Source organism: Humulus lupulus, chromosome 1, assembly GCF_963169125.1.
Source record: "Humulus lupulus chromosome 1, drHumLupu1.1, whole genome shotgun sequence".
In the NCBI taxonomy this organism is placed as follows: Eukaryota; Viridiplantae; Streptophyta; class Magnoliopsida; order Rosales; family Cannabaceae; genus Humulus; species Humulus lupulus.
The window spans coordinates 288,948,831-288,960,080 of record NC_084793.1 but is presented as its reverse complement, the minus strand read 5'-3'; the positions used below and the strand labels follow the sequence as shown (position 1 = coordinate 288,960,080).

At 46.7% G+C, this 11,250-nt stretch overlaps 1 long non-coding RNA gene across 1 annotated transcript; it reads left to right on the top strand.

The window, feature by feature from the left end:
• The first annotated feature begins 203 nt into the window (after positions 1-203).
• On the top strand, positions 204-965 carry LOC133778426 (uncharacterized). The gene is made up of 3 exons (XR_009869099.1): positions 204-471; positions 569-687; positions 783-965. It is a non-coding gene; the product is annotated as an uncharacterized LOC133778426 (long non-coding RNA).
• The last annotated feature ends 10,285 nt before the right edge of the window (positions 966-11,250 follow it).

The following is an 11,250-nucleotide window of genomic DNA, read 5'->3' as shown; positions in this document are numbered from 1 at the left end:
ATAGCAAGTATGCAAAATTTTCTATGTTGAAATTAAGTTCTGTGAACAGACTTGTAACTTACTGTTCTCCCCAAGAAAGAAGAAGAGTGGTATGGTATGAAAGTAAAGTCTTTTATAAGCATTTGAACTTTCAGAAAGGATAAAGTCTTTTGTAAATTGAGATTACAACTGGGAACTTAGCATATTTGGACTGGAAAAAAGAGAGAATATCAATGAGGAGCTGAATGGATATCAGTATAATACTTTGTAGGATCCCTATGATGGGTGCCATCAAGGGCTACAAGTGAGAACTGGAAAGTGCAAAGTGAAAATGGGTATCCTTGTATTTGTAGTCTTTTTTTTTACTACCCTTTTGATTTGAATTGTTAAACACTTCTGTCTGTAAGATACTTGTGTGGGGATTTTCAAATTCAAAAAGAGCTTATTGTTGGAAGGTAGTTGTCTGGTGGTGCATACATGTTTACTCCAAAGGTTTCTATATAATCTGTCATTGTCGTTCCTTATGATTGTTGTTACTTTTTTTTTAACTTGGAATGTTATATTTGTTCACAATCTGATCACTGTGCAGATCTTCACACTCGAAAACATGTTCTAATGAAAAGTGTGTTGGTAATCAACTTGGAGGTCAAAGACAACCATGAGGAGGCAGCCATAGGAGCTAGGCTTGCTATGGAGCTATGTCAACAGGTATTTATACTACTATGCTATGTTTTATAGCATAGTTATTATAAAGTGTTCGTCTACATTAGTGATTAATACCCTTGATTGAATTTTATACATAGATCGAAGCACATGAAATGTGGGAAAATTCCATTGATGGTGTAGTGGTTGCTTTTGAGAAACAACATCGGCGTAAATTGTTATACACCATCTCCTTCTATTGAAGATTGAAAAATGAGTAAATATTAGTGACTCTTAAAATTTACACACATTATGATAACATCATTTTCAACCATATAATGTGAAATGTTGTGTGAAAGTTGAGATCTCCAGAAAGTGTGTAATTTTAAAATAACTTTTGAGTGTTTCTATCTGTTATACCCAGATTTCGAGCTATAGTAAATATGACCTCGAAAGCTGAGTTCGCAATAAATGGTCTCGTGAGGGTTAGGGCATGCTCTAGGATTGTAAATCGAGCCTACAAAGTACGATACACGACCTCGAGTATCGTGACCTCGAAATGATCTCGATCTCGAAAGGTAGTTCTGAGAGCACCCTCATCTTCAGGAACAACTTCGGAGCAGGGGTCTTGAGCTCGACGTACTATCTCGAAAGCCACGTTAGCTCGGGAGATGTCACTGGCTCGGGAAATGATGGGAAACTTGGGAGGCAAGAGCCTTAGAGATATGCGATCGCCGTTTTGAATATCAACAAGTATTATAAACATGAGATGTAATCCTCATTTATTAATGTAAATCCCCAAGAATCGTGGGATATTATTTAATCAGTTATGCGTTTCCTGGTCTTCAGGGACGTTTCCTTTTTTATCTGATTATAGGCATTTAAAGCCATTTATTTTATTCACAAAAGAGTAACTACCCAAAATATGTGGGATAGTATTCTGCATCCTTCTCTATAAATAGAGAAGCCATGCACCATTGTAAAGGACCGAAATTCTGATCCTTGAGAGAAAACTCTGGAGAATTCATAACTAAAGAATTTTATAGAGATAATCTTGAGATTAATAGCAGAGACTCGTGGACTAGGCAGATTTAACTGCTGAACCACGTAAAAAATCGTGTGTTTGATTTGTTTGTTCCGTTTGGCCATTGTCATTTATTGTTTTTGTGCTCTTCTTTTATCTGTTGACGAAAAACGACGTCAACGGTTTGGTGCTTTCATTGAGAGCCTCAAGCAGTCATCCCTGAGAGATTCATGGCTACAAACAACCAGAACACCCCTGACAAAAGCTACCCAAGGGGTCCTGGAAAACAACCAATGGAGAACCCGGAGTCTGAGGAGAGAAGTGGGTCCTCCGATTCCCGGGGACCACCGCCTCCACCAAGGGATGAGGATATGTACTACAATCCTAAACGTTACGTTCCTATTGTAGAACTGGAAAATCGGCAGTTGAAACAGCTGTTGGCAGAAGCCAACAAACGGAATGAGGAGTTTACTAGGATAGCCGCGGAGGCGCAGGTGGCTCAGACCCCGCCTTCGCGCGAAAACCAAGTCCCTCCTCCAAGGGACGTGCATGTTCCTCCCCGAAGGCCCCGTGGAAGACCACGAAAAGATGCTGCCACGAGAAGGCCGACTCAACCTCCGGCACCAGCAGAGCCATCTGCTCCTCCTAGGCCCCAGAGGAATACCTAAGCTCAGGTCCCGCCTAATCCACCTGCGGAAGTGCCTGCAAGAACTGAGAATAACCGAGCTCCTACCGAGGCTCGGACTCAGGTTCCTGGTAGCGCACCGAACGCGACTGACCCATCTCGGGAAAATTCCGGACCCTCTAGGCCGAGGCAAGGGAGGCAGCCACCATCGCCTATACGGTTCCCTCCATCTCCCATAAGATATCCTTCACCTCCCCACAAAAACGCTCAACCTGCTCAGAATCAGGATCAAGGGCGTACGGGGGATAGACAAGGACACAGGGAGACTTTCCAGGAGCGGAGAGGCGCACAATCTGAGAGAAGTCAGACGTCCCAGTCTCGCACTGCGGAGACAAGGCGACATGGGAAGAACCCATCTCGAAACGACCGATCAATGAGTTTCACCAGTGACGAGTCCGAAGAGACCAGGTCCGTCAGTAAACGCAACCGAGGTCGTAAAAATACTGGAAGCCGCAAGACCCGTCCTGACCTGCGGAATCATCTGAATCAGAGCAGGGGGAAGGGAGATTAGACAAATCCGGACCTAAGGAATCATCTAAATGGGCGTAGAGATCCCTCACGGAGGCGCGAGCCTGGGATCATGATCAATGACTGTCAATTCCAGACACCACCTAAGGACCCAGTCCAAGAAAGGATTGATCAGCTCGAAAAAGCCTTTAGGCTTTTAAAGAATGAACGAGGGAACGATCGATATGAGGACTCTGACGAGGAGCTCGAGCCGTTTGCTCCAAATATTTCTAACACGCAATTTCCTCAAGGGTTCCGGATTCCTCACGTCCCAGCATTTGAGGGAAAAACCGACCCATGCAGTCACCTGAGTACATTCAACACTATTATGAGAGCTAGTAACGTAGGTTACGAGCTCAGGTGTATGTTGTTTCCAACATCATTGGCCGGACCTGCTAAGAGTTGGTTCGAAAAGTACAAGAGACTCGATAACTTCATGGGATCAGTTGTCTAGGGACTTCAAGAAGCAGTTCTGAGCCATGATGGGAGTCAGACCAGAGGCATCCACTTTGACTAACGTCCGACAACAGCCGGGCGAAACACTGAAAAGCTACCTGACAAGATTTAATCTAGAGGTCGCACGGGCTCGAGATGTGGATGACAGTGGGCACCTGATGGCTATCCGAGCTGGTGTGTTACCCGGAAGTGCCCTTTGGGATGACATGCAAGGGAAACCGGTGAGGTCAATAACCGAGTTTAACAGACGGGCGCAGAGATTTGTCAATGTAGAGGAGGCGAGGTCAACGTTGAAGGCGACCTCGCAGACCGAAACTACAACGATAAACATTAACTCCGCCTCAACCTTGGCTGACCAAGCAGCTCCACAGCCTACCTCGGAGAATCCCTCCAAGAGGAAACAGAGCGAGGGAAATAACCCCGAGGCTGAAGGAGGAAAGAAAAAGAAAGGAGAAAGGTATTTCTCCGTATATAAAGTACACACCGAACTCAACGAGTCTCGGGAAAACATATACCTGGCTAACGAAAACCAGGTCCCCTTCAGGCGTCCGGACCCAATGAGAAATCAAAAGTCAAAAAGGGATTCCAGTAAGTATTTCCGGTTCCATAGAGACACCAGACACACCACTGATGAATGTCGACAGCTGAAGGACGAGATCGAGGGGTTGATCTCGAGAGGTTATTTCCGGCAGTATGTCAAAAACCAGAGTACCGGACAGACTACTGCGAGTCAGAAAGTAGCCACGCCTTTGACGGCACAAAATAATAACTCCCGATCTCGGGAAGAAGACAGGCCCCCGTCGATTGATGGAGAGGATGTAATAACCATCTCGGGAGGGCCTCATCTCGCGGGAGGGGGCAGAAATGCTCAAAAGCGATACGTTAACGAGTTGAAGACAGGGGACGGGTCTCCTTATGAACCCGAACCTAGGGCACCAAAAAGCCAAAGGGTTGAAACACAACCGATAACATTCACCGAGGAGGACGCATCTCATGTTCAGTTCCCTCATCATGACCCATTGGTTATTACCCTTCAGCTTGCCAACAAGAGAGTCTGCCGAGTTCTCATAGATAATGGGAGCTCGATCAACATTCTTTATAAGGCGACCCTCGAGAAAATGGGACTCTCCCTTCGCGACCTGAAGGCATGTGCAACTACTCTGTACGGCTTTTCAGGAGAAGGGACTGCTTGTATGGGATCCATTGAACTCCCCGTGACCTTGGGAGACTATCCAGTCTCGGTGACCAAGATGATGGAGTTCATGGTGGTAGAGTTACCATCTGCCTACAATGTACTGCTCGGGAGACCCGCCCTGGTCGGGCTGGGGGCAGTGTCATCCGTGAGGCACCTGGCCCTTAAGTTCCCAACCCCAAGCGGGGTCGGGACTTTAAAAGGAGATCAATTGGCAGGAAGGGAGTGCTATAGCATTTCTTTGAGGGGAAAGAAACAAACGAGCGCTCAGGCACTCGTTATCATACAAAATAAAGATGGGGCGGTTTTGGAAATTGATGAGGAGATCGATCCGAGGATCGAGGAAAAAGTTGACCTCCAACCTTTGGAGGAGCTCGAAGAAGTTCAGCTCGAGGCAGCTGATCCCTCAAAGAAGGTGAAGGTCGGAAAACACCTCCAAGACGAGGCGAAATAGCAATTAATTTGCTTTCTGAAGGAAAACCAGGATGTCTTCGCGTGGTCACACTCAGATATGGTGGGGATAAGCCCGAATGTAGCGAGCCATGCATTGAATATAGACAAAAGCTTTCCCCCGAAGCAACAAAAGCGAAGACAGCTGGACGAAGACAGAAAGAAAGCACTAAAGGAGGAAGTTGACAGGCTGAAAGCGAACAATTTCATTAGGGACGCTTTTTACCCTGATTGGGTAGCCAATCCAGTGTTAGTCCCGAATCCCAATGGGACGTGGAGAACCTGCATTGACTACTCAGACCTCAACAAGGCCTGCCCAAAAGACTGTTTTCCGCTGCCAAGAATTGACCAGCTCGTGGATGCCACGGCGGGGCATGGCCTGATGTCGTTCATGGATGCCTATTCTGGATATAACCAGATTCCCATGCATGCCCCCGACCAAGAGCATACGAGCTTCATCACAGACAAAGGGCTCTACTGCTACAATGTCATGCCATTCGGACTCAAGAATGCTGGAGCCACGTACCAGCGGCTCATAAACATGATGTTTTCAGAGCAAATAGGGAACAACATGGAAGTTTATGTTGATGACATGCTTGTAAAGTCTCAACTTAACAAGAACCATGTTGATGATCTCGAAGAGAGCTTTGGCGTACTCAGGAAATACAACATGAAGCTAAATCCTCAGAAGTGCACTTTTGGGGTATCTTCGGGAAAATTTCTGGGCTTTATTGTCAACTCTCGAGGGATCGAGGCTAATCCCGACAAAATAAAGGCCCTGATTGATATGCCTTCACCTCGGAAGCATAAAGATGTCCAAAGCTTGACAGGCAGGATGGCCGCCCTGAGCAGGTTCATCTCGAAGTCAACGGATCGAGGCCTTCCGTTCTTCAACTTATTGAAAGGAAGTAAGAAGTTTGAATGGACAGAGGAGTGCGAGCTGGCCTTTCAGGAGCTCAAAAAGCACTTAGCTGAACCGCGAATCCTATCGAAGCCCGAGACGGGAGAAGTATTGTTCTTATACCTCTCAACTACCGAACACGCGATAAGCGCGGTGCTCGTTCGAGAAGAAGAAAAACTGCAGAAACCCGTCTATTACATCAGCAAAAGATTACTGGGGGCAGAGTCAAGATATCCATTGATGGAAAAGCTTGCCCTCAGCCTAATCCACTCATCTCGCAAGCTCCGCCCCTACTTTCAAGCACATCCCATCCATGTACTGACAGATAAACCACTTAGGCAAGTCCTATCTAAACCAGAAGCGTCAGGTCGGCTCCTTAAATGGGCTGTTGAGCTCGGACAGTTCGAGATCACTTACCATCCAAGAACGACCATTAAGGCACAAGCCTTGGTGGACTTCATAGTGGAGTGCACTGGTATAGCCGACGACGAGGTAATAACCACAGCCCACGAGATGTGGAAACTTTACGTCGACGGCTCGTCAAATGAAAATGGAGCGGGGGCAGGAGTTATTCTGATCACTCCTGCAGGGAGCAAATTTCACTCTGCTTTAAGATTTGGTTTTAAAGCATCTAATAATGAAGCTGAATACGAGGCTCTACTTGCGGGACTACGAATAGCAAAAGAGCTCAAGGCCAAAGCTATACATTGCTACAACGACTCCCAGCTCGTGGTTAATCAAATCTTAGGGGAATATCAGGCTTGTGGCACAAGAATGGCAGCTTATCTGGCGAAGGCAAAATCCGCATTAGAGTATTTCGAGTTTTATGCAATCGAACAGGTTCCCCGAGAACAAAACTCAAATGCAGATGCCTTAGCTCGGCTCGCCACTTCCGCCGAAAATGAAGAGCTGAATGTTATACCCGTAGAACACCTATCAGCACCCAGCATTACTGAGCCAGACGAGGAAGATGTGTGTATGATTGAAACAGAACCAACCTGGATGAGTCCAATAGTTGATTATCTCGAAAATGGAATTCTTCCAAGAGATCGAAATCGAGCTCGAAGGTTGATGTATCAACTTCCTCGTTACACCATTCTAGATGGAAAGTTATACAGAAGAGGGTACTCCATGCCGCTGCTTAGATGTGTAACTCCTCCCGAAGCTAAGAAGATCATTGCAGAAATTCATGAAGGGTTCTGCGGAGACCATACCGGGGGGCATAGCCTGTCCAAGAAGATTATACGCCAAGGATATTTCTGGCCAACCATTAAAACGGACTCTTTCGAGTACGTGAAAAAGTGCGACAAATGCCAGAGATTCGCAACGATACCCTGGGCTCCACCTTCCGAACTGACCATGTTGACATCCCCATGGCCTTTCGCGGTATGGGGCATCGACCTCATAGGCTCACTCCTAACTGGCAAGGGTGGAGTAAAATATGATGTGGTCGCCGTTGATTACTTCACAAAATGGACAGAGGCTGAACCATTGGCGACCATAACTTCGAAAAAGATCCTTGATTTCGTGGTAAAGAACATCGTATGCCGATATGGAGTACCAAGAAAGATTGTATCTGATAACGGAACCCAGTTCGATTGCGACTTATTCACCAACTTTTGTGACAAGAACGGTATAATAAAGAGCTTTTCATCAGTGGCTCACCCTCAAGCGAATGGTCAGGTCGAAGCCGTTAACAAAACCCTCAAGAGTTCTCTAAAGAAGAAGTTGGAGGAGGCGAAGGGACGATGGCCCGAGGAATTACCTCAAGTCCTTTGGGGATATAGAACTACAGCTCGGACATCAACGGGACATACCCCGTTCTCTCTAGCGTACGGATGCGAGGCGATGTTGCCCATCGAGGTTGAATCCCAATGATTCGAACTCAAATTTACGATCAGGATTCAAATCACACTCGGCTCGAAGAAACCCTAGACTTGATCGAAGAAAAAAGGGAAGAGGCCCAGCTGAGAAATGCTGCTTACCAGCAACGAACCACAAGATATTTCAATAAAAGGGTTCGAGATCGAAAGTTCGGAGTGGGAGACCTGATTTTGAGACGTGTATTCTTAGCAACCCGAGATCCAGCAGCTGGAGTGCTCGGGCCAAACTGGGAAGGACCATACCAGATAGAATCAGTCATCCGACCTGGCGTATACAAACTTGCGAGATTAGATGGGAGCCTGATACCACGAGCATGGAATGGCGAACACCTTAGACCATATTATCAATAGTGTAGGAAGTGTTGCCTGTAACCATGAATTTCTATCTGTACTAGTTTGTTTGTTTGTTTGTCTGTTTCTGAATTTCATCAAATAAAAGGTCTGCTTTGTTTCACATGTAATGTATTTTTATTTTTGCAATCTCCCTTAATTTAATAACCTATGGTCACACTCATAGGATATTAAGGGGGCATCATTGGTATACATACCACAAGCTTAAAAAATAACAAATATATATAAAGTATTTGGATGTAACCAAGTACGCGATTTAGATAGTTCGGACATAACCAAATTATCAAAAACATAATGTATTTGGATGTAACCAAATACGCGATCTTAGATAGTTCGGACACAACCGAATTATCAAAAACAAAGTATTTGGATATGACCAAATACGCGAGCTTAGATAGATCGGATATAACCGACCATCAAGAACCTAAAACATTTGGAGTTAACCAGATGTGTAAACACAACAGGTTTGGAACAAACCAGCCAAATTATCGATCGATGATAAATGGGAGCCTAAACCTATTGCGAGATATGTCGAGATCGAGGCTGGAATATCTTAAAGGAAAATAGTTTCGAACTTATAACCTCGGAGGCAAAATACTGAGGATAAGGAAAAGTGACTACAAAGATAACCAAATCATTCATATTACATACCATATAAGTACTTTCGAGTTCATGGTTAAAGTAATATCCGACCTTGATAAGTAACGAGGTCGGAAGTGGATAATTCGAATAAACTATGCATGAATGCATCGAATTTCGAGCCCAAATCCAAACTATGTTTGTATGAATTAAATAAACATAACCGGTTCATCCATTTAAAAATATGCAAAATATTTCGAGCAATGTAAAGCATATAAAAAAAATGGTAAAAGAAATTGTATCAGCCCCGTGGACATATATTAAAAAAGTTACAGAAATAAGGGGACGCAGCCCCGATAACTGATCTCCCCGAGGTCAGATTCAAGAGAGAGGAGTATCCTTGGCCTTCTCAGCATCAGTGGCACCGGACCCCTCAGGATGAATAGCATGGCTATCCTCCTGAGCTTCCTCCGAAACGGTGCCCGGAGCAGCCTTTTCCTTCTCGAGCTGCTCAGCCTTCTCCTTCTCAAGCCGTTCGGCCTCCTCCTTCTCGAGCCGAGCGTTCCATCGTTCAAGAAACGGCGCCTCGTGGGGACCCAAGAAGCTGGTGTCCAGCTCTTCGTTATAAGCCCACATCCGGTACATGGCTGAGTCGACCGCCTTTTCCTTCTTGTCTTTGAACTCGGCGGTAAGGCGAGCTTTGACATCCTCTATGAAGTCGAAGGTGGTGGCCTTGTCCTCTTCGAGCTTCTTTTTGGTCTCCCGAAGCTGGATGTTATCTTTCTTCTGCTCCTCGAGTTCAGTTTTTAGCTTTCCGAGCTCCTTGGCCATTTCCTCACGCTCCTTAACCACTGCCTCGAGCTTAGTATTCGCCGCCTTCAGATCGTCGTTCGCTCTAAGGTGGAGGTCTCTCTCCTCTTGAGCATGAGTCTTGCTCGAATGGATCTCGTTGTTCAGCTCGTAATTGAGCTGGGCAGTGAAGGCAAGAGCCTGAAAAAAGGAAGAAACCACCATTAGTCTCAGGACAGTATGAATGTAAGCAAAAGGAATAAAGAAGGATACTTACCGCGGCAGTGTGTTCGATACTCTTCTCGTACAGGACAGTGCGGTCTCGGGTGCCAGTTAGGCACTGCCACTGAGGAGCCTCGAAACTGCCGTAGCTCTGGCCGATCCGGGACATGACATCCGAAATCAGCGTAGATCCATGAGGCCCGGCAGCGTTATCCACCACATATGAGTCCATATGGGTGGAGATGGTTAGCTTCTGAGCTCGAGAAGCAGAGGGTCTCTTGGCGAGCTGAGCAGAAGACGTTTGACCCGCCACAGGAGGTTGGGATTCGACCACGACAGGGATACCAGCCAGCGAGGCCGGTACCACCGCAGAGACGACAGCCTGCGAGGTCGTGGGGGCGCTGATCTGGCCAGTTGACGTAGCAGCAGAGCTCGAAGCCGGCGGGGGAGGAGGAGGCGTTTTCTTAGATCTCTTGGAGCCTTTCCCCGGCTGGCTGGTCTTCACCGACCCTGCCCTGGGGCGTTTGCTCCTCTTGGCGCCTGCATTGTCGATAAGGGCGTCGAGGTCGGAGTCCATCTCGCCTGCACAAGTCACAACACTGAGTCAGTAAAAGAGAAATTTACAGCAAGTAATTTCGGTATCAGACACAGAGTGATATGGAGGAAACCTAACTGGAACTCTCCCCCGAGCTCAAACTTGGGGACCATGAAATTCCCCTGTCTTCAGAGGAGGCGGGGGGAGTGCCTTCCCTATAAGTAGGGGATAACCTCGAGAGGTCCCTATAGTCATTGGTCCCGTACTGCACCGCTATCCCATTCCACACCTCGTCCATGGTGTACATGGTATCATATTTCCCGAGCCCACTATCGAACCTATGGACACAGTCGTCTACCCAACTCCATATGTAGAAGTGGTATCTATCCTGTGGGCACGAGACTAACCTATTGGGCCTGTGTTCTAGTAGTGTAGGGGACCACATCCTCGAGGTAGGGAGGACTTTACCTTCATCTGAGTCCGAGCTCGAGGCTTCATCGTTGGCCTCATTCCCGGACCGCGGACTCCTCAGACGAACTGGGAGTGTTGGCCTCCTCTCTCTCCTCGGAGGAAGGGCGCCTGTAGGCAGGGGCACCTCCTCCCAACGTTCGTATTTTTTATTAGACCAGTCAGAGGTTGACTGGCCTTCTCCCAATAACCCACAGGCTCAGAGCTTTCCCTCTTGAAGAAGATACGAAAGAGACCTCCTTCCATAAGGAAGTCGGAGCAAGGCCTCTCTGTGCTCCCCCATTGCCTTGGTGGGGGAGGGACGCTTAAAATTAGCTGAAAAGAGAAACACATTTCAGCTAAGTACGGTCTTAAGGGCTAAAATTCCGAGCTCAAAAAAAAAAATAATAATAAAAGTAACAAGAGTACTTACGGATCCGCCTGAACGATCGATGTCGAGACAGGGACAAACCGTCTGTCCAGAGAAAAGCCTTTTTGGAGTCAGGAGGGTGGTTTGGAAGATCTTCAAAAATCTTCGTCTCTTTGGGGTAGCTCGAAAGATAATAAAAACCATCTCCTCCCCGAGCTCGGGAGGGGTTACTTTTCAA